Here is a 21,834-nt window from a genome sequence, read left to right as displayed (position 1 = left end):
GGTCATTTTTATATGTTTGCTAATGCTTTCATCGGTCTGCAGTTCATGTTATATTTCAATTTACTATATATGGCATTTTACATAGTTTAGACATTTTTTCTTTGTGCTTTTCGTTACCCTAAAACCAGTTTTGTTTAGCTCCAGGTCTGTATTTCTCTAATGGACTGTGGGTGAGCTGTGTATAGTCTCCAGGGCCACCCTGCGTCCCATCTCTGACCATCTCTGACCATCCCACGCCTGTGCACCTCTAAGCAGCCTCCTGTGCTCCACTTCTCAAGGCCTCTGCTGTCGTACCAGGGCTGTGCTTCCCTACTTTGTGTTAGTCGTAAATAACTTGTTCTGTGCAGAATAACTGCCTGTGACTACTATCTATGTAAAATTACAGTCATACCATACAAAGATAACCAAAGACAAAAAACACGGGCATAGCCACCTGGTCATTAGAAAGATTGCTGTTACATCTAAAACACATGAAGACAAAGCTCCAGGCAGGCCAAGACAAGTTTAAACAAAACAAATCTGACAAGCCTTCATCCTGAGGTCTTGCAAAATCAGTACAAATCCTGTGGCCAGTTACTAGCAACAGTGTTTTCAGCAAGCTACTAGGCTGCAGTACAGTCACTGAAAACTTTTTTCTTTAGAAAACCAAGGTAATGTGGAGAAAGGGAAGTAGTTAATTTCCTTTGTGAATTGCCTGTTTTCTTTACCAGAGTTCTATACATCTTTCATTTGTAAGACACTTTCAGTGGAAAAAAAGCATTTTAAAGGCTGGCACGGGTAGGAAGCTAGCCTGAGTACAAAACTGAAAGCAACGTCTAACGGTGGTCTCAGAGGCATGGCAATGAGATGTAGGACAGCAAGAAAAATCACTGCAGCCCTTCTCCTCACTTTTCCTTACATTTAGCATTTGCAGGTTCCCAGTCAGCTACAGTCCTCTGGTTTGACCTGCAGGTGCTGCTCCCTGGTTTCACAGAGGTGCCACACAACATCAAAGACTTCTCCTGGGAACTACAGATCTTACTGGTCCGCCTTCACTCACCCCACTCAGGCTAGCTTCCTAGATCCGATTTTTTCACATGTTCAGGTTTAGCCCAGACCACATGAGTCATGTCCAACTCTGGCGAAGGGCCCACAGTACATAGGGATGCAGGATGCCCAGGGAAGAGACAACAGGAAAAATCGTGAGCTGTCCCTGGCTTGCTTTAGGACTGCAGGCAGGCTCCTGCAGCCCAGAAAAGGCTGCGGGGGCCCAGGTGTGCCTAGGCGTGTTTTGAAACACAGGAAAATACACCAGTGCATCAGAGCTTGCGTATCAGATGATCATGCTGTAAACATGTCTTGGGTGCAGGGAGTCAGCAGAAACAGCAACCAACCTTCCTCTCCACTGCACTGGTATCCATAAACTCCCCTGCCATCAGACTGAGCCAGTGAGCCTGGCTTTTTTTCACACCCAGACACTTAAGGCATAACTGGCTGCCAGCCGGAGCTGCCATTGCCTGAGCTGCTTTTAGCCTTTCTGCTGCTGACCCACTGCACTCACCGGCTGATTGCTGCTCCACACTGGGCAACGGGATCTTCCCTTCGACACAGGTCACGGTACAGCACCTCTGGTACGCCAGGTGGGTATTAAAAAAGGAGGCACGACCAAGCATCGGCCTCCTGGGGAAGAGCCACGGGCAAAAAGCTCCCCAGAAGGTCAGCCCTTGCAGAGACCTTTGAATCAGGAGGGCATTGCAATTGTATGCTATTAATTTCCTACTGATCCCATTTCCATAATTGGAAGACAGATCTGTTGGCCCTTAATACGGATTTTTATGCTAATCCTTAGCAGAGACTAAGGCAGCTGTATAAACACTTCAGGTAGATGAGGGCAAAGGAACCGGTCTGGGAGAGATCCCTGGCAGAAAGAAGCTGCGTGTTTCCTTGGCATTTATTTCATTTCCTACCTGGAATGTGCTTAAGGACTAATAGGAAATAAACACAGTTATGGGAAGGAGCAGTTGACTGTGAAACTATTTCGAATTAATAGAGACTGCTTTTCGTGGCCTTTTGTGAGATGTGAGTAACATTGTTGAGGCTTCCCATATTCTCAGAAGGTCCATTTAGACTGAGAGCTAACTCCCTCCGGTTTTATGGGCTCTAAAACCTCATCTCCAAAACTAGTGAATTACCAATTAAAAGCAGTAATGGCAACAGCAGCAAAGAAGCCATGACAGGTAGTAATAAGATCTTTCTTGTTTAAAGAAGAAAATGAAAAGTGCATTTGCTTTCAAAAAGTGGTGATCCTCGTAAGACATTAAGAATAGCTTACCTCAAGCACCATGTGGGGCAGACGGAAAGAAAAATAATACTTAAGCTTTGGGAACGAGTCCCCTGTGGGGCTGGTCTGCTGGCAAGATCTAGTTCATTGTCTGTGGAAATGTAAAAGTTATGTCACCACTACAGGGAAAAAATGGAGCGAGCCTCTGTTTTAGAAGAAAGAGTCTTGTGTTTTCTCTAGTTTAGCTGCAGTAAAATTAGCTGCAGTCTTTATTTCCTCTTATAAAGTTGTGCTCCAAAATCTAAGCTTTTATCTAAAACAGCAGATTATGTTTCTGCACCTCTGCTGTGAAGAAAGTCTTCAAAATTTCATCTTAGCCTAAACCAATGGAATATCATTCTCCTTAAGCAGCAAATATGATTTGAAAAAACAGACCAGATTTTCAGTTTTACTGATTGTTTTTCACACTGCTGAGGTGTCGTAAAGGTTCCTCAGAGGGCAAGGACGTGGCCCATGCACAGAAGATTTCCTGTTTCGAGCTCAGCTAACTGTTTTCTGCTGGCTTTCCCTCAGTCATCTGTGTCTGATGCAGAACTAAATTACCGTGCATAATGACCAAGCCTGCCTCCAGGGGTCCACAAGCCTTTCTTTTGCAAATAGGTATCATTGTATATTGTGCAAACAGATACATCATTGTTAAGGTTTCTTGTACCTAAAACATGAATTAAAATAAGATTTGGGGTTTCTTGCTCCAGCTCTTTGCCTCTAAACCATTTACCACAGTCTGCACTTCACCAGCTTGGGAAAAAAATTAATGATCGCGTTGATCTATCTACTCTTGCAACTTACCCTACCAATGGCTGATAGTTAGCTGTAAGTTAATGGCCAATTTTGAAATGCAGTAACCAATTCTCCTGTGCTCTTATTTTTTTTCACTGTATTATGCAGAAAATCTGTCTTGCTGAATTTGTACATCGTTTTCACAGGCAATTTGATGTAAATTTGTCACTTTAAAGTAAAAATTAATAAATAAAATGTATTGCTATATTAAAATTCAGCTCAAAATTTCCTGATGTTGTAAGCATTAAATTTAAAGTTCCTTCATAATAAGTTTTTTTGGTTTAATTACATGTGATGTTGTTTAGGCAATTAATTTTTATTTCTCCAAGAAGGCCATGTTCATAAAAGGATGTTTATTATGTCCCCAGCCTGGTGCCATGCAGCATTGGAGGAAGACAGTGTGAATGACAATTGCAGTGTTACGCTTACAGGAAAACACTATAAATAGAGCAGCTAAACTCAGGGACACACCTGGTGCTGTGTTTTCAGAATTTAATCCTCATACAAGGTGCTGAGTACCATGCAGTAGAAAGCTCATAGAAATCACTAGGCATTAAGATGATCCATGCCTATATTGCAGAGTGAGGCATGGGTGAGGGTAATGCCAGTGTTGCTGCAAAACCCCTGAAATGTGTTATTTCGAAGCATACTGAAACATTGTGTGCTGAACTTCATGGCACGGCTCACAGTGCTTCCTCCTCCATGCTAAAAATAGAAGACCAGAAAACGGCTAGTGAACCACACCACCGTCTCCAGTGCAATGTAAGAGGTGCAAAAATGTGAATTTCTCCCATAGTGCTTCTAAAAGCACCAGCTCTTCCCAAGAGTAAGCTCCCTTGGTAACTGCCAGAGAGGAAATTCCCCCAAAACCAATATTTAAAGCCACTATGTAGATCTTCATAGAAAAATCCCCATCTAAGTACCTTCAAAAGTTCAAAATTTTCTTTTCTTGCCTGCCAGTTTTTCAACCGGTACAGTGCATTCATGCTCTTCATTAGGATTTGTGAGCCTGCCCTTTAGCTTAAAGAAAAAACAATATCACATACATGCCAGGAACTGGGAATTGAATAAAAATGTCAGGTAGTGTGAGAAAAGGGAGGCTGAAATGTGAAAAACTGGTGAAAGGGAAACATACATTGCCTGCACCGTAGTTTCACCTTCTTTTGTGTGTTTGCGTATGTGTATGACATGATGTTAAGGACAAAGGACCTCAGAAATAAGACAAGAATGGAAAACTTCAGTCACTAAACCCAGCACCCTGCTCTCACAGATATTTATATCATTTCTTCCATAAACTTGTGAAATTCCCATCTGAAAACTGTCTAGGTTTCTCATCACACTGCTTTGAGTAACTTATTTTTTCTCATTATTAGAAACATTCTGCTAGGTTTCAAGCTGAAATGTTCTGTGCCAGTTTATATACATTTGTTTTTATATAACCACCATTCTTTGGTGTTTGAGCCTTTTCCATCCCATTCACCTGTTCGCTGTACTAAAAAGGAGCAGTCATATACCTTCAGGCCTTTCTATTGCAAGCTGAACAGAACAAAAGCTTACCTTCATACTTTTTAAGAAAGGACAGTATAATTAATAGGAAGAGAGACATATAGGGCAAAATCCTAGTTCTGCCTGGAATAATGGCAAAACTATTGTTTATTTTACTAGGATCAGAATATTATCCATTACAGCCAGACAGGTGGTCCACAAAACACTCACAGGTCAAATAATCAAAGGACAAACCAGACAGACTGTTAAATGCAGAGTAACATTTTAATCTTATTATGAGGTTGTATTTAGTAATTTCTTGGTGTATGAAAGGGGAAGTGTAACCAGGACTTCTCGGCTAAGTCAGAGGCTAAAACCTTTATGAACCATACGAGACGAGGGAGCTGTGAATGCCTTCTGTTAGTTTTTTCCCAGGATGGAAGCAGGGTTGGAGCCTTTCATTCTCAAAAGAAGATGAGGGATGGGTACAGGTGGGTCTGTATGGAGACTATGGGCTGCCGCACCTGTGCGGGGCACACAACCACCACATTCTGCCTTAGGTTCCTCTCACACTTGAGCTACAGGCAATGTAAATGCACCGAGTTCGTCACTGTGCGAGTATTTCACTCATTTCCAAAGATTTGTTGCATTTTCTGTTAGTTGCATTGGGTTATTTTTAGAAAAAAGAAGAATTTTCAACACCTTAAACTTTTTGATTTGTAAAAACAAACAGCTGGAAAACATGGCTTGCGTCTCCCACAAAGAGAGGGTGGCAAGTTCCAAATAAAGAGTTGATAAATTATAGCACGCAAATATTCCATAAAAAATAATGGCGGCTTTCCAGATCTAGTTTTCTTTTCTTATAGTTACTCTGGCCTTTATTGCAGTAGTGGAGGTTGCCACTAGGAACTGTAAATTCACTCAGGAGCTAAAGAGTGTCTGAGAGCTTTACAGTATTGATTGGAGGGATGTTTTGTGGTGATCACCAGTATATCAAGCCCAACAGCTATTATGCCTTCCATTGCTTGACAGAGTCCCGTGAAACCTACCTGGAAGTTTATGGAGTTCTCATTTCCTAAGATGGAAGAAATTGCATTTAGAAGAAACCCACAAGGGACTTCCAAACTTGAGGAAATAACACAGGTCAGGCAGTTAAGAAATAAAGCAAGAAAAGGTGGACATAAACAAAGAGCTGCTGGCAGGGCTGGGTGCCATCGTGCCTCATTATCAGTTTCCCAGGGAGAAATATTTTTGTGCGACAGGTCAGAGTTGAAGGAGGAAGAGAAGGCGGGTTGCTCTGACTGTCATCCCATGAGTATGCATGTGTCATCTCGATTTAAAATTAACATCATTTGGGGAGATTAACTTCTAAGTTACACAGTGCTTTATACTAATCAAAATATGTGAAGAAAATTAACACAAAGTCTTTAGTTCTCCTCAAGGGAGACACTTTTTAGCGTTGTTTCCAGTTGATTTAGCTTTTAAATGAGTAAGGTTATAATTGGTAATTAAGCTGGCTGCATTTTGGGCATACAAATGAAGATGAAAAGTGGAGTTGCAGCTTCTGAGGGGAAAATGAGAGTAAGCATATGGGAAGAAAATGAGGCTAATATGACACAATTCACAGCTTCATTAACATCAATATGCAAGTCAGGCAGGCCCCCCTTGATGTTAACACTACATTTGCTGAACTTCATCATCAGGTGACAAGTTCTGTAACAAGCCTAAAGAAAATAAAGAGGTAAAGCATAGTTAGTAGATGAGAAAAAGCCTAAAAATGATACTCGCAAGCCTCACTCATATTCTGAAATGTAAAGATGAGCCAGAGTCACACTATTGAGATGTGAAAGAAGATCTGGAGCTCTGCAAAGCTTAGATGACATATGAATCAAGTTTGTGTCTACTACAGTTATAAAGCAGCCACGGATATCGCTATTCCTTCTGTTTCGTACAATAAAACACTTTCATTTTCTGGCTTTGGTCAAATTTTCTGTATTAACACACTGATTGAGAAGCCAGGTGATTTGCCGCAAGAAACAGGAGGTTCCCATACATCCAAGTGACAGAGCATATAGAAAACTGAGAAAGATAACAACTGAATAGACAGCTACCCTGTGGGCCAAAACCCACTGAAACGGAGTCTTTCCATTGGCTTCATGAGGTTTTACATGAGTGGGCTGTATGTGTATCTGGAAGCACCAAAATTTGGGATAGTCGCCATAGGAGAAGTCACTTCCCAATAGCGGACTGTGATCTTCACTTTCTTCCAGCTATACCTGACTAGTCGTTCCAACTATGTTCTAGTAATTTTGGTTCATCCTACCTTTGTTCAGGCAGGCAGTCCTCTCCAGATTTTGGCATTAATGTCTCTTGGGTGCTTTTCCCAATGTGAGCAGTCAGGAACAGCTGCATTCTGGGTCCCGCAATGTGCAAAACCTGTAGCAATTCAGAAGAAAAACACAGTACCTTGGCCTCTCCTACATTCAGTAAATTTGATTCTACCTATGAAATAGATTCCTAAATTCTAAAGATCCAGAAAATCTCCAGGTCAACAATCTTTTTCTGCTAGGCTTTTTATAGTTTGTACAAAAATGTGCCCTAGATAAATATATCAGGAAGGATAGTGAATGAGTGAACTAGATTTTTTAAAAAGCTCTAACCAGACATATTAAAACCTGTCAGAGCATCAGGCAGACTTGTGAAATGTTAGGTCTGAATCCTGCATGTCTTGTGAATAAAAACAGCATCTAAATAAACCCGCACTGAAAAGTAAGAGAAGTTTCATTCAGATTTTGGTCACAGTCCTCAAGATTCCATCAAGCCAGTTGCTACCTTTCCCTTCAAAAAAAAAGAGTGGCAGTGCTATTTGACACACCTGTTCACTAGTTTATTTTGCCAATAAAAATCCTAAAGTTTCTCCTAAACATCCTAAATAGTTTCTCACGGTAAGACCATTCTATGTGGCTAGCGTATATCATTCCACTTTTTTTTTTTTTGTCCCAATAAAGCTATGCTTCAAGGTTTTTCCCTGTATCGGCAGGTGGGAGAGAGAAAGAGAGAAAGAGTAGCAAAGAGGGATGGCAGGTAGAGCAAGGAAGCCAGAGGAAGAAATAATGAATATCTCACCCCTGGACACATTTGTGTCTACTTTTTGCAGCCAGTGTCCTTGGCTGGCACAAAATTGACTTTCAATTAGTAGACGTTGCATCACTGTGATGTAAGAGGTGGCCTTGAAGGTTGCAGATAAAGTTAACAAGTTAATAACTGCGTTGCCAAAAGATAGGTCTGGTTATTTTATGTTTCAAATTACATGCCGATTTGGGAGGCCGCATACTGTTTTACTGAAAAAGAGCCAGAGCTGCGTGCTAGTTACTGTACAGCTTGCTCAAGTAGGTCAGCACGACTGTGCTATTACTGTGGCATGTCTATCTTTTCCGTTGCTCTAGTCCATAGAGTATAGCTTTTGTTTACTGAAATATAACTTTATACATGACATATATTTACAGCTAGAAATCTCCCATAGTTCCATCTACCTCGAAGTCTTCTGATAATCACGACAACCCAGCATTTGCAAACTTTTATTCTTTTCTGAATGTTATCATGTATATCATAGTAGCATGGAGAATTGTTATGCTTCTGATTCATCCATCCAAAATGGTGTGCCTTTTAAGTTGTTGCACAGAAGAAGGAAGGATCATTCAAACTATACAGAAAATTAGCAATTATTTGAGCTGATTATAAATATCTTTATCGGATCAGCCACATGTATGAGTCACTGATCACAATGTGCGAAGTCTGAAATGCATGAAAAGTATAAAAATTGGTCTGCTGTCAATTATGTGGGGAAGTGACTGAATGCACTAGCCTTATTTAACTGATCTTTAATGGAGAAGTCATAAGCTTCCTATTCATGACATCGAGTGTTATTAGGACATCATGTGTTTTGCAAATATGCTACTGCAAATATCCAAAAATCTGCTATTGAGCAGACTCTTTTGGCTGCTTGTATATATGAACAGGCTGGGGAAGGGACGTGGGGACACGCTGGAAAGCCCTGGCCAAGCCCAGCCCGTTCATTCAGCTTCCTTCCAGGCTGCGAGTGCAGGGGCAGCAGTGGGTTCGAGGTGCCCCGCAAACATCCTTTCCTGGCGCGTGACCGATGCGAGTGTGGATGGTCCCTTGGGCAGTGCCACTCGCTGTTTCGCTTCTCTCCGCTCTCTGCTCCCCACGGCGAGGACATGCAGAGCAGACAGCCCCGACAGGAAGGTCCCCATCGCGGCCAACAGCAGTGGTGCTCTGACACGGCAGAGTTGCCCTCCGGAAAGCCCCAGGGGCCTTTGCTGGGCTCTGCAGGGGCCCATGTGGAGCCCTAATTACCCTCCAGAGTCCCCCGGGGCCTCATCTGGGCTTTGCAAGGGCCTTTGCAGGGCCCTAATTACCCTCCACAGTGCTCTGGGACCACAGCCGGGCTTTGCTGGGGCCCGTTGGAGGCTCCTGCTGCCCTCCAGAGGTCCCCAAATTCTAACAAATCTAAAAGTCTAAACCAAATCCCTTTTAAGTACTGAAAGGCCGCAATAAGGTCTCCCTGAAGCCTTCTCTTCTCCAGGCTGAACAAGCCCAACTCTCTCAGCCTTTCTTCGTAGGAGGGGTGTTCCATCCCCCTGATCATTTTCATGGTCCTCTTCTGGACCCGCTCCAACAGGTCCATGTCTTTCCTGTGCAGAGGACTCCAGAGCTGGACGCAGTACTCCACGTGGGGTCTCACCAGAGCAGAGTAGAGGGGCAGAATCACCTCCCTCGACCTGCTGGCCACGCTTCTTTGGATGCAGCCCAGGATACAATTGGCCTTCTGGGCTGCGAGCGCACATTGCTGGCTCATGCCCAGCTTTTCCTCCACCAGTACCCTCAAGTCCTTCTCGGCAGGGCTGCTCTCCATCCCTTCATCCCCCAGCTTGTATGAATACTGGGGGTTGCCCCGACCCAGGTGCAGGACCCTGCACTTGGCCTTGTTGAACCCCATGAAGTTCACACGGGCCCACTTCTTGAGCTTGTCCAGGTCCCTCTGGATGACATCCCATCCCTTCAGGCATGTCAACCGCACCACTCAGCTTGGTGTCATCTGCAAACTTGCTGAGGGTGCACTCGATCCCACTGTCTATGTCATTGATGAAGATATTAAATAGTACTGGTCCCAACACAGACCCCTGTGGGACACCACTCATTACTGATCTCTATCTGGACATTGAGCCGTTGACCACTGCCTTCTGGATGTGACCATCCAACCAATTCCTCATCCACCAAACAGTCCACCCATCAAATCCATATCCCTCCAATTTAGAGAGAAGGATGTTGTGGGGGACCATGTCAAAGGCCTTACAGCAGTCCAGATAGATAACATCCGTAGCTCTTCCCTTGTCCACTGACGTAGATAGTATAATCATATCTCACTACTTTATATAAATTAAGATATTTTAATATTATTTATTAAGACAATATAAGGACAAGTGAAGTACCCCAAGTTTTCCTCTGTCCTTAAACCCATAGTTCATGCAGAGGTTCCCAACTGCAGATGCCCAATCCTGCCTAACGTGTGGTCACTGAACTTCGAGAAATTAGATCAGATTTCTATCCCCGTGGGTAATTTTCTTATCAGTGTTTTACTGGAATTAAAAATTTTACTTTACTAAATAATACAACTTTTACTTGAGTCTTGACCTACTTTTCTTCTTTCACTTTTTTTTTTAATTTTCATTCTGATTTCACATTATTCAACCATTGCATGATTGTTAAGTAAAAAACTTTTCATCTGTTACCACGAGAGCCAGAGCTCTTCAGGGAAAGTTTCCAGGACACATGTGATTTCCTGGTTAACTTCTGGGGACCAACAGATCAGAGCACCCCACCGCATGTTTGTGAATAGCTATGTTGGTCTATTCAAAGAATGCATCTGTCTATTCATCCTCCATAACCCCTGTTAATAATTTTTAGATCTTTCTCCAATTTCAGCCATATTTGTCAGAGACAAAAGTCTCAACATATTTTTGCAAATGTAATGAAAGTGGGCACCTAGGGCGGAGAGATCTTAACAGTGCCCCTACACAGGAAAAGAGTACAGTGTGAGATTATAAAACATTTATAAAACATTATAAAACAAGTATTAGAGATGTGTGAGGAGAGAGGTGTTTTGAATGTTTCAATCCTAAGACAATCTTCCATATGACTGTATTCCTTCCTACACACCAGAGTTTATCCACAAGGTACAAAGCTGTAGGAAATTTCATTAGTACCAATGCTCACAGACATCTATGCTAATCCTGTCTTCTGGGTATTTCAGTATGAATGAAGTTTGGCATGCGGTTTGGCAGTAAAGATGGTAGGTAGCAATCATCTTGGGCCCAGTTATGGAAGCAAGTACCTTACCTGAATAGATCAAAAGTACAATGCAAGAAATAAGGCAAATTCATTTCATTTTATTTCAGAAATCTGTCTGTGATGTGACAAGACAAGTGGGTACAGTTATCTGTGCTGAGGCTTTTCCTATCTCCTAAAAGTGCTCTCAGAGCTGTTCAAGAAGTACAAGTATCACTACAGACTAAATTATTAAACTAAATGTTTCCAGACTTCCTAACCCGAGGTATCTTTTGTTTTCTTCAGTAGTCTGGCTTGCGCTTCATCGGATATACCTATTCTGAGTGTTTGCTCAACAAATAAAAATTTGTTCAACAAAAGCCTAAGGCATGTGTTGAAGGATAAATTTAGCAGCCATCACTTCAAAAAGGTTGCATCCATATGACACTCCCAAAATGTCAAAGAGAGTAGTAGGTATCTGTTGCTGCCTCTGAGAGACGAATCAGATATTAATTTGATTAGGAGGCCAAGATTGTGTAACACGGGATTTCTACTCCTGGATCACATAGCTGCTTGAGGAGACAGACGTACACGTAGCAACCACAGCCCCTTCTCTGCTTTGGAGAACTCTACAGAGCAAGAGCAGGCAGAGCCAGGAACTCGGCATCCCTGGCGTCTGCAGTCTCTTCCCTGAGGCTATGATGGTCATGGTGATGGTCAGCAAATCTCTTCCCACATGACTGTCAGACATTTCTCTTGGAGCTTCAAGGGAAAGGGTGACCACTAAGTTTCCTTTCCACACCACACATGCTCATTTGATCTTACTGTAGAGCCCTTCACCCTGTAAAATGGAAGGGATGGTCAAGTCCTGCACCATTCATATCATAATGTCAGGCACCTAACTGTGACTTCTCAGCAGAGAGACAAATAGAGAGGCACCCCCAGAAAATGATTCAGATGAATCCAGATTTCTGTAGTTGTATTTTAAAAAAAAAAAAAAAAGAATGCTGTTTTAAGTATTAAGATATTTTAGGGTTAAAAAAGAAACGGACATAATGCTCATTAAATAGAACCAGCAGGCATCTGATTTGAAATGGGATTAGTTCCCCAATCCTGCTATGCTGTTTTCATGTACATGGATGGATTAACAAAACAGGTTGGGTTTGAGCTTTTTTTTCCCCCTCATTTCAGTTCAGGACTATCAGTCACTACTTTTTCCTGACTTTGCTGACTAAAACTTTTAATGAATCCATCAATGGAAACTAGGCCACTGTCAACAATGAGCCTAATACTAACTGACACTCTTTGGAGATCAAGGCTCAGCCAGTACATACACTGATGTGTCATTTTAATTTTAATTAAGTAAAAAGACACAACTAAACACAGCCGTTACTTCTCATTAAGTTTAATAGAGACGATATGTTTATTGGGCAGCTGCAAGGGCCACCACCTGCATTTTTCAAAGGCTGATAAATTGAATCAGTAAGATAGAAATCTAGCGTGTTCAGGGATGGGGTTAGGAAAGCCAACAACCACCTGGAGTTGAACCTTGTGAGAGATGTGAAGGGCAACAAGAAGAGCTTCTACAGGTACATCAGCAGCAAAAAGAAGACCAGGGAAAATGTGGGCCCAGTACTTAATGGTGTGGGGGATCTAGTGACAAAGGACATGGAAAAGGCCATGGTATGCAATGCCTTTGAGTACCAGTAAAGACCAGCCTGCAGGAATCCCAGGCCCATGAGACTAGTGGGAAAGTCTAGAGCAAGGAGGACTTAACCCTCAGTGGAGGAGAATCAGGTTAGGGAGCATATAAACAACCTGAACATACCCAAGTCCCTGCAACCTGATGGGATGCACCTATGACTGCTGAGGTAGCTGGTCCATGTCACTGTGAGGCCACTGTCAATCATCTTTGAAAGGTCGTGTCAATCAGGAGAGGTTTCTGAGGACTAGAAGGAAGCAGATGTCACCCCTATCTTCAAGAAGGGCCAGAAGGAGCATCAAGAGAACTACAGGCTGGTCAGCCTCACCTTGATCCCTGGGAAGGTGATGGAACAAATAATCCTCAAAACCATTTCCAAACACATGAAGGACAAGAAGGTGACTAGGACCAGGGAGGATTTATGAAGGGAGAATCATGCCTCACCAACCTGAGAGCCTTCTTCAATAAAATACCTAGTTCAGTGGATGAGGGGAAAGCAGTGATGTTCTTAATCTCGACTTTAACAAGGCTTTCAATGCTGTCTCTGATAACATCCTTATAGAGAAACTGATGAAATACGGACTAGATAAAAGTACATGAAGTAGACTGAAAACAGACAGAACTGAGCTCAAAGAGTTGTGATCAGCAGCATGAAGTTTGGCTGGAAACCAATCCCTAATGGTGTACCCCAGGGGCTGATGTTGGGCCAATATTTTTTAACATCTTCATTAGTTACCTGGATGATGGGACAGAGTGCATCTTCAGCCAATTTGCAGTTGGCACAAAACTGGGAGGTGTGGCTGAGACATGAGAGGGTTGTGCTGCCCTTCAGATGGTCCTCAACAGGCTGGAGAAATCGGCTGATAGGAACCTCATGAAGTTCAACAAAGAGAATTGTGAAGTCCTGCACCTCAGGAGGAATAACTCCATGCACCAGTACAAGCTGGGGGCCAACTGGCTGGAAAGCAGCTTTTTAGAAAAGGAGCTGAGGTTTCTGGTGGGCAACAAGTGGGACATAATCCAGCAATGTGCCCTTGCGGTAGAGAAGGCCAACAGGCTCCTGAGCTGGATTAGGCAGAGTGTTGCCAGCAGGTCAAGGAAGGCAATCCTCCTTCCCCTCTGCTCAGCCCTGGTGAGACACACCGAGAGTGCTGGGTCCAGTGCTGGGCACCGCACTGCGAGAGAGATATAGAGCTACCAGAGAGAATCCGGTGGAGTGCCACAATGATTGAGGGCACCTGTCCTACGGGGAGAGGCTGAGAGGAGCTGGAAATGTTCATCCTGGAGCAGACAAGGCTCAGGAGGGATCTTACCAATGTGTATAAATACCTGACGGGGGGAGTAAAGAAGAGGGAGCCAGGCTCTTCGTAGTGGTATCCAGTGACAAGACAAGAGGCAATGAGTACTAACTGAAATATGGGAAATTCCACTGAAACATAAGGAAAACCTTTTTTTACTGTGAGGGTGGTCGAACACTGGCACAGGTTGCCCAGAGAGGCTATGGAGTCTCTATCCCTGGAGATATTCAAAACCCAGTTGGACACAGCCCCGAGCAACCTGCTCTGGCTGACCCTGCTCTGAGCAGGGGCTGGACCAGGCCATCTCCCGAGGTGCCTTCCTGCCCCAGCTGGTCCCTGACTGTGTGCGTTTTAGACTAGAAACATTGCAGAGTGTGTCGTACCCAGAGGACTCTAAAATTGACAGCCCACATCTATTGCACAAATTCTCTTGATGGGGTTTTCCTCTCTCGCTTTCCATCTTCTCCTATGTTTAGGCATCTAGACTGAATTAGTAGTAGTCTCTTCTAACATTGTGGCACGGCACTAACTCTTCCTCCTGCTGATGTAAGTAGTTTCTGAGTGTGCAATTAGTGCAAATGCACCAAAATGTACCCATCAGAGCTGAAAGAAGGCAAGGCTAAACCGAAAACCTGGACACAGTGATCCTAACAGCCACACTACAGCGAAACTCCCTTTGTATGCATAGACAAAAAGTCTTTGTAACAGGGAACCTCAGTGAAGCGAGTATTCTGGTAGGTTCACCCTCTGTACTAGCACAAATTCATATTGCTGTAAAGTGCTGCTTGCTTCTGCAAGTCCATTTCCTCTGATGCCCTATTGATTTTTTTTCATTGAAGCAATAACTTTTAAGTATGTGTGTGTGTGTGTGTGTTTATATATATATAGATATATAAACACATAAATGGTGACAGCAACAAGAGGCAGGAGTAACAGCAAACAGTGTCACTGGATAAATGAGTTTCCAAAAAGAATGTTTCTGCTGCTGCAGTAATTGGAATTAGTGTCGCAGTGAACAGTTTAGGTACTTCAATCAGGGATGTTTCTTGAGGCAAGCGCTACCATCACAGAGGCATCCTACCACTTGGAGAATTATTATCAGAATACAGAGTGTAGAGAAGAAACAATTCAAACAATGGCATTCAAAAGAGAAAGTGGTTCTCATTTTTGACAAGTTTCACTAAATGTTTTTAGTATGTTGTACAACTTCACACATGTAGTTGATTTTTCCGGGTTGTTTTTTTTTCTTTTTCTTTCTTTTTTTTTGTCTACTGAACTTTAACTCTAGGAAATAAAAGGGGGAAGGAACCACTTAATGGATCAGCCCCTTCTGATATCCTGTTAAAGAGCAGTTTCAGGATTAAAAAAAAATGGGAGGACAGTAACATGAAGATGCTGTTCTCCCTCCGTTTGCTGCTACAGAAGACTGTAGTATGACGACAGCATACTCTGTATTCTGATAGCACGACTAATGCTATGAGTTCTCTAGGTAAGTATAGAGCATTTGCTAAGATACTGAAACACCTACATACTTCAGAAGCCGCACCTTAATCTGTATAGTAAATAGTGATATACATCTTTCTGCTCTCTCAGATAGGTAACTATCTTGTTGTATACTTCTCAGGTTGATATTTCAACATGTGGAAAGCCATTAAAGACCATGAAAGTTTCATAATGCTGTAGGTATATCTGTAGGTTTCATAACACTGCATTGATGTTGCTATAATATATTATTACAAAAATTCTCCTTATCAAAAATCAGGGCTTTCTGTGCTACTCAGTGGTCTTCATGTTTGGGGAGACAGTGGCACTCTGGCACTTCCCAAAATTTCTCATGTAATATTATAATATCGATTAGCCAAAACTTTAATGAAACTTTTACTCAAGCCACATGAGACTGCAGACTACTTAAGATGGTTTTCAGCAGACAACAGTTTGGCAACCACAAGGCTTTGATAACAACTGCAGAAGTATTTGTAATAAAAGGAAGACTAGAGTTTATAGGTTTGCAAAAATACAAGGAGTAGAACAACTGGGTAAATAGCATTGGTGAAGAGAATGAAGGGTACAGAGCACAATGACTGCATTTTACATGTTCAGCTCTAGGCAACAATGCAGAAATAAGTCTTGGGTGAGATAACAGCATGAACTAATTCCTTTAAAGTTTGCAAGGAACTTCCAGCAAAGGAGGAGGCCTTTTGTAAAAAGGCCAAAGGTGATTGTGCGAGAAATACACTAATGAGACAGTGAAGACTAGTATTACTGACAGAGAGTACATGAGGGCTGTTGCTCAATGCGACAATAAAGCTGATTCAGTACAGAGTCAATTGATCAGAAACTTTGAAGAGGACAATGAGTTTGCCTTTGATGCTGATGAAACGGAAAGCCAGGAGAGAGACACAGACACTATGTCAGCAAGGAAGATAATCCTCACAGTGCAATTCTGAATGAGGCTTTCGGAGAACACAGTGGAAGTCGCAGGAGTTAGAGAGAGAAGTTGATAATAGCTGAGGTGTGAAGTGACAGGGGCGCTGAGAGAGTCAACAAGGCTGAAGCTTCTAATTGACATGTAGGAAGAAACAAGATACTATAGACACAGTTTTCATGTATAGATCCAGAGAGACTGCTATGCTGCAAGCGGTATTAAAATTAGAAGCCTAAATGGCTGGAAGGGCAGCGTGGCATTCACAGTAAAAAGAGGGAGAAAGAGAGGTTTGTGACAGAAAAACCAGGACCTGAATGTACTGTCCCTAACGCAAGCTGTGGTAGCTGCCCTCAAGGAGGTGACAAAAAGGTACTGATTTGGATCGGGCGTGGAAAGACAGGCCAGCAACAGAGATGAAGAACCATGAATCACCAGAATAAGATGTCAGTCAAAGCCAAGTTCACGGGTAAGAGAACTAGAGACAGGGCTCATAGCTGTGAGGACTTCAAGGGATCCTGATTGAAAGCTGATTAACAGAAGAAATAGCCAAGAATTAGAAGGCACATCAGACAAAACCCAAAAGCCGATATGAAGTCTTGATTTTAGAAATGATGGAATGACTTACACTGAGAGGTCAAGGAGGATTAAGGTGGAATAGTAGAGCTGGGATTTGGGCAGGAGGAAGGTGCGCTCCATTTGGGACAGCACTTTCAGTGACTTGTAGACATCCAGAAATTTGTAGATTATTGTGATGATGAAGGAGGAAAATGAGGCTGTGCCAGAAACAAGGCTGTGGCAGTAGACAACACATTCAGTTAACCTTGAAAGAAAAAGAGTAAAGAACTTTAAAGAGCGTTGTTGATCATTAAAGGGGCAAGAGGCATTGTAAAGGATATTTAAATCTATGGATGAAAAAGGAATGCATAAATACCACTTAGAAATTAAGTGCTATTTCATCATTATAATTAATCAATGAGATCCTGTTAGGATTAGGAAATCTTGTGTGTTCTTCCAAATAGAAAATCGGGATAAACTTGTTACTAGGAAGTCTTTTACCAGAATGTGAAGGCAGAGAAGTCACCCCCCTCCTCTGTCTCCCATTCATGACTTGTTTGAATAGCCACGTACTGATTTATCATGTCTCTGATCCACTGTAGCCAGCAACCTGCTACAAGCTTTTGTTTATAAGACATGAATTGTTGTTGCTCCACCCTCGCGTGCTGTGACTCAGGAGTAATTTTAGGTTGGCTCAGCTTCCTCCATTTTGTGGCCTATTAGATGTACACAGTTGCAGATTTGTTTTTCTAACCTCAGAAAATATAGGACATGACTTTCCAAGGAATAATTTTTCACACTAGCTGGATATTTAATTTCAGAGGCCAACTGTGAAGCCAAAAAACTTAACAATGAGCAACCTCTCCTTTTCTAGCTGGTTTACTGAGATGACATCTGTGAATTAGACCAGTGGTATCATGGTTAGCTTTTAAAATTTTCCTTAGCAGTGTCTCTTCAAGCTCTTTGCTGAGTTTACCAAGTGTCCAGAACAGGCCTACATCTTCTTCTGTCACTGATTAAGGAATAAAACTAAATTTCCACAGGAGAAGATCTCAGTTTAACGAAGGCATGCAACTCAGTGAGTGCAAGAAGAAGAAGGTGTAAGAGATAAAGACTTGTGTTGTGCCATAGCGTAGACAGGAATGCTCTACAGAATGAGGGTGGTTTCATATGCCAGAACAGGACGGACATGGAGGAAAGGGACTGGAGGAAAATGGTCATAAGGGGAAGAAGAAGAGAAAAACCGAAAAAAGCAGAAGACAGACTTAGGCTGTCTTCACCCACGTATTCATGCAGTTGGTTTAAACAGTCTCTACTACTGCTTTCTACTCCTCCTGCCATCTTGACACAACCCCTGCTGTACCACAATGAATGTCTGGGCAATCATGCAGTGAACTGGACAGGAATCTGACTCATATTGGTTACTTTTCAGCACATAACCCAACAAAAATTAAAATAACAGGGGAAAAAATGGATAGAGGCAAGGAATACTTCAGCTGGCGCTGCTGCCAAAAGGAGGATCATGGGATCATAGCCTGGAGGGAAGATATAGCAAAGGGACTATATAAATGAGTAGAAGGACTAGGAGCAAGAGATAAGACTGGTGGTGTTACATCGAGTTTGACGCAATTTCAGACTGCTGGAAGGTCAATCGCATTCCCACCCCAAAAATCCTTACACCAAATCTAGCAGCAATGTAGCTGAAGATATAGTCATTTCAACAAGCCGATCAAGAAACATTTTGGGGGTTTTTTTAGGGTTTTTTTTCTTTTGCATCACCTCAGTGACTCAGGTCACCTTGCAGCCACCATAAGATCATCAGATCCAACACAAAGGAAATGGCGGGGAGAGGAAAAGTGGAACTACCTCTCTTCAATTAGGTTTTATACCACACACTAAGGGGACCAAGACTAGTAAATAAGGTTTCAAATAATACATTATAGAAAAGGTTGTGCACTGAGTGAAGTCGAAAGAGGACTAGGAGAATAAGAAGAGATAACAGGTCACAAAATAGAGGAGTAAAGATAGGGGGTACAGCAAAGTATTCCTATCTATATTTATTCAGTCTTCCAGGGGTGAAAGGTAAAACAAACTAGGAAAGGTTAAAGAACACAGAAACAAGAAATCTGTAAAAAAAGACAGCAACAAGTAAAAGAAACGAGGAAAAAACCAGCAGAATACAAAAAAAACCCAGAAAAGTTGGAGAAAATACATGTTTATTAGCTTCAGACAGAGAACTGCCTGAAGAACATGAAGATCTGCCAGAGTGCCTATAAAAGCCTCAGTCGCGTGACTTACAGAGGGGAAAACATATCCCCAAGCCCAGGGGCGAGCAGAGTGAAGAGTGCGGAGAGGAAAGAGAAGGAAGTCAGGCTGGGTTTGAAATGTTACTTTTTAGATGTTTTCAGGGGGGCAGACCTACCTCACCTAGACTGTGAGTTTCAAATTCAAATTCTTTATAAACTTTTCTCCTTTCCTGAGTGTCTTTTAATATACACACGAAAACCTACACAGATACTTTCATTTGAGCAGTGCCAATACTATTAGTTATCTCTGCTGGGGATTTGCTGCAGTATTTTTGATAATGCCCAAGCAACCCCACCTCTCCCTGGACTCCTGTTTAACACTGTGTATTTCAGTAAAAATGTCTTTTAGCTTTAGAACTTCTAAACCTTCACTCAGGAAACTGGAACTATGTATGTCCGTAAAACACTGACACAAGCTTTCATTTCTAATTTTTAGCTATTTGGAATGAAGATCCTAATGAAGCTCAAGCTGTGATTCATGGTACAGGGGCCAGAGTACTCATTTTCATCTGTGCGTTACCCCTTCAGCTGCCTTGCCACCGGTGCTTATAGGGCTGCACCGTGAACCAAAGGAGTGAATCAATCTGAGGTAGAATTAGTTTTCTTTCTTTTAAATCGGTGATCCAGTCCCTTGTGTCATCTCACAAACACTGAAACACAGCGAGAAAATAGTGTGGGAACACGACCAAGCAGCTGGGGGAAGGTGAAGCAGTGGGAATTATTAAAACATGATCACTGCCAAAGGCTCCCTATAATGAAAATGCAAACTCAGTAGAGAAAAAGAAGCATAAGAAGACAGTTTGCTACTAAAATAATTTTCCAAAGTAAGAAGTAAACTGCTAGCTAGAATAACGTGCACTGATGAAACAAGCGTCTTGGGAGGAAATACGTATGTGTGTGTATACATACAAACCACATCATAGGCAGTAGTTAAGATTGCACTGACAATCTTCATCTTGGCATTTACTAGGTTTTCTCATAACTTCGCACCTGAAACATTAGTCTTCTTTCACTATTTTTAATGCAATGACCTCTATATTTTACAGCAATTTATTACAAGAAAAGCAGTTCAGCTACCGAGAGCCATACTGTCTCCAACATGTCATTTATTAAGAAGATTCATGACTTTTTTGCCATTGGATTTCACAGCTGCTGCTGCACTGTGGTGATGGGCTATTGAGACTCAATAGCCTTTGGATCTACATCAGATTCTGGAGGGGAAAATACTCCAATATTTACAGATTTACCATCTACCATCAGCTGTCCACTCTCTCCTTTCTGTCTTTAAATCCTCTACTCCAGGCTCACGTCTTTTTTTTCCGTCTTAACATTGCTTTTGCAATGTAGTCAGGCTGCTGCTTCTTTGCCACTCTTCATGTGTATCAAAAAAGCAGACAAGGATGGGGCAAAGGAAATGCAACCCCTCTCCCAAGTCCAGTGTCAGCCAGTGGGAGAAACAATTTGAGGAAGCTCTGGGATGAAACATGCTCCGTCATCCTCCAACAGAAGCAAATCTAAAGTCGAATCGCTACTGAAGAGCTGTGAAGGAAGGGCCTCTATCACAGCATGGGATTTCTTTTTCCTTTCTTTTTGATAAAATTGAAGAAAACGCCCCGAGAAAATACAGTGAAAGAAACAATCAAAACTGTAGAGAGACGTGTTTCGACAGAGGAGGTTCTGGAAGATTACTTTGCTCTTTCATAAATAATCCTACTTTGACACATAGGAATGTGTTGTACGTAATTTCCGTCAGTTGTGGAAATTCTCAAGACAATACGATCTACCAGTTGTGGCTTCATCTACGAAGTGCAAGCACAGACCTGGCTCGGTTTTACTTTCCACTCAGGTCATACTTACAGCCCGTACTTGGTATTTTCCATCACGTCGAATATGCATACTTGGGACTTAAGACTGTTTCTCTCTTATGCACGTTCTCCTTTCTCCTCCTTGTCCTCTTTTTCCTTTCATGCACGCTAACTTTTAATCCCATTCAACACTAACTGTTTTCTTTCCTTCCTCCAAAGGTCCGTGAAGTGAAAAATAACCGCAATCCCCAAGGAGCAATTTTTATTTCCTAGAAAGCTTGGGTTGGAGTAATCCCATCCTGCGCCGGGTAAGGACATCGTTACAATCCAGCACAGATTTGCCAGGTCTGCGCACACACGTGGCAGCAGACCTTGGCTTTATTTCCCGCCTGCCGTTCAGCAAACCTTCCCTGCTCTCAATTCCCACGCACAAATAAATGAACCTGGCACTCCTCACAAAACCTAATCAACGCGAATCCCAAGCGCGCTCGGCATGACATGTCACCAGCTAATTAAATGTCAGCGTACGCCGGGGTAACTGCAGAATTAGGCCCCAAACGAGAGACGAACACCGCCACCCCGCTCATCGCCCCCCGCCGGCTCCCCCGCGGCGGGGCGGGGCGGGGCGGGGCGAGGGGGCGGGGCGGGCGCGCCCCGCCGTGCCGCGGGGGCGGGGCTGCCGCGGCGCCGGGCGGACTTCCCCTCACCGCCCCCCCTCGCCCCGCCTCTCTTCCCCCGCGCGGGGGAGGCACCGCAGCCGCGCGCTGGGAGAGCCCAACTGTTGCCGGGGAGCTCCCGGCCCCTGTGGCC

The sequence above is a fragment of the Aptenodytes patagonicus genome, chromosome 1 (assembly GCF_965638725.1).
Source record: "Aptenodytes patagonicus chromosome 1, bAptPat1.pri.cur, whole genome shotgun sequence".
NCBI classification, from domain to species: domain Eukaryota; kingdom Metazoa; phylum Chordata; class Aves; order Sphenisciformes; family Spheniscidae; genus Aptenodytes; species Aptenodytes patagonicus.
Note: the sequence above shows the minus strand (reverse complement) of the source record.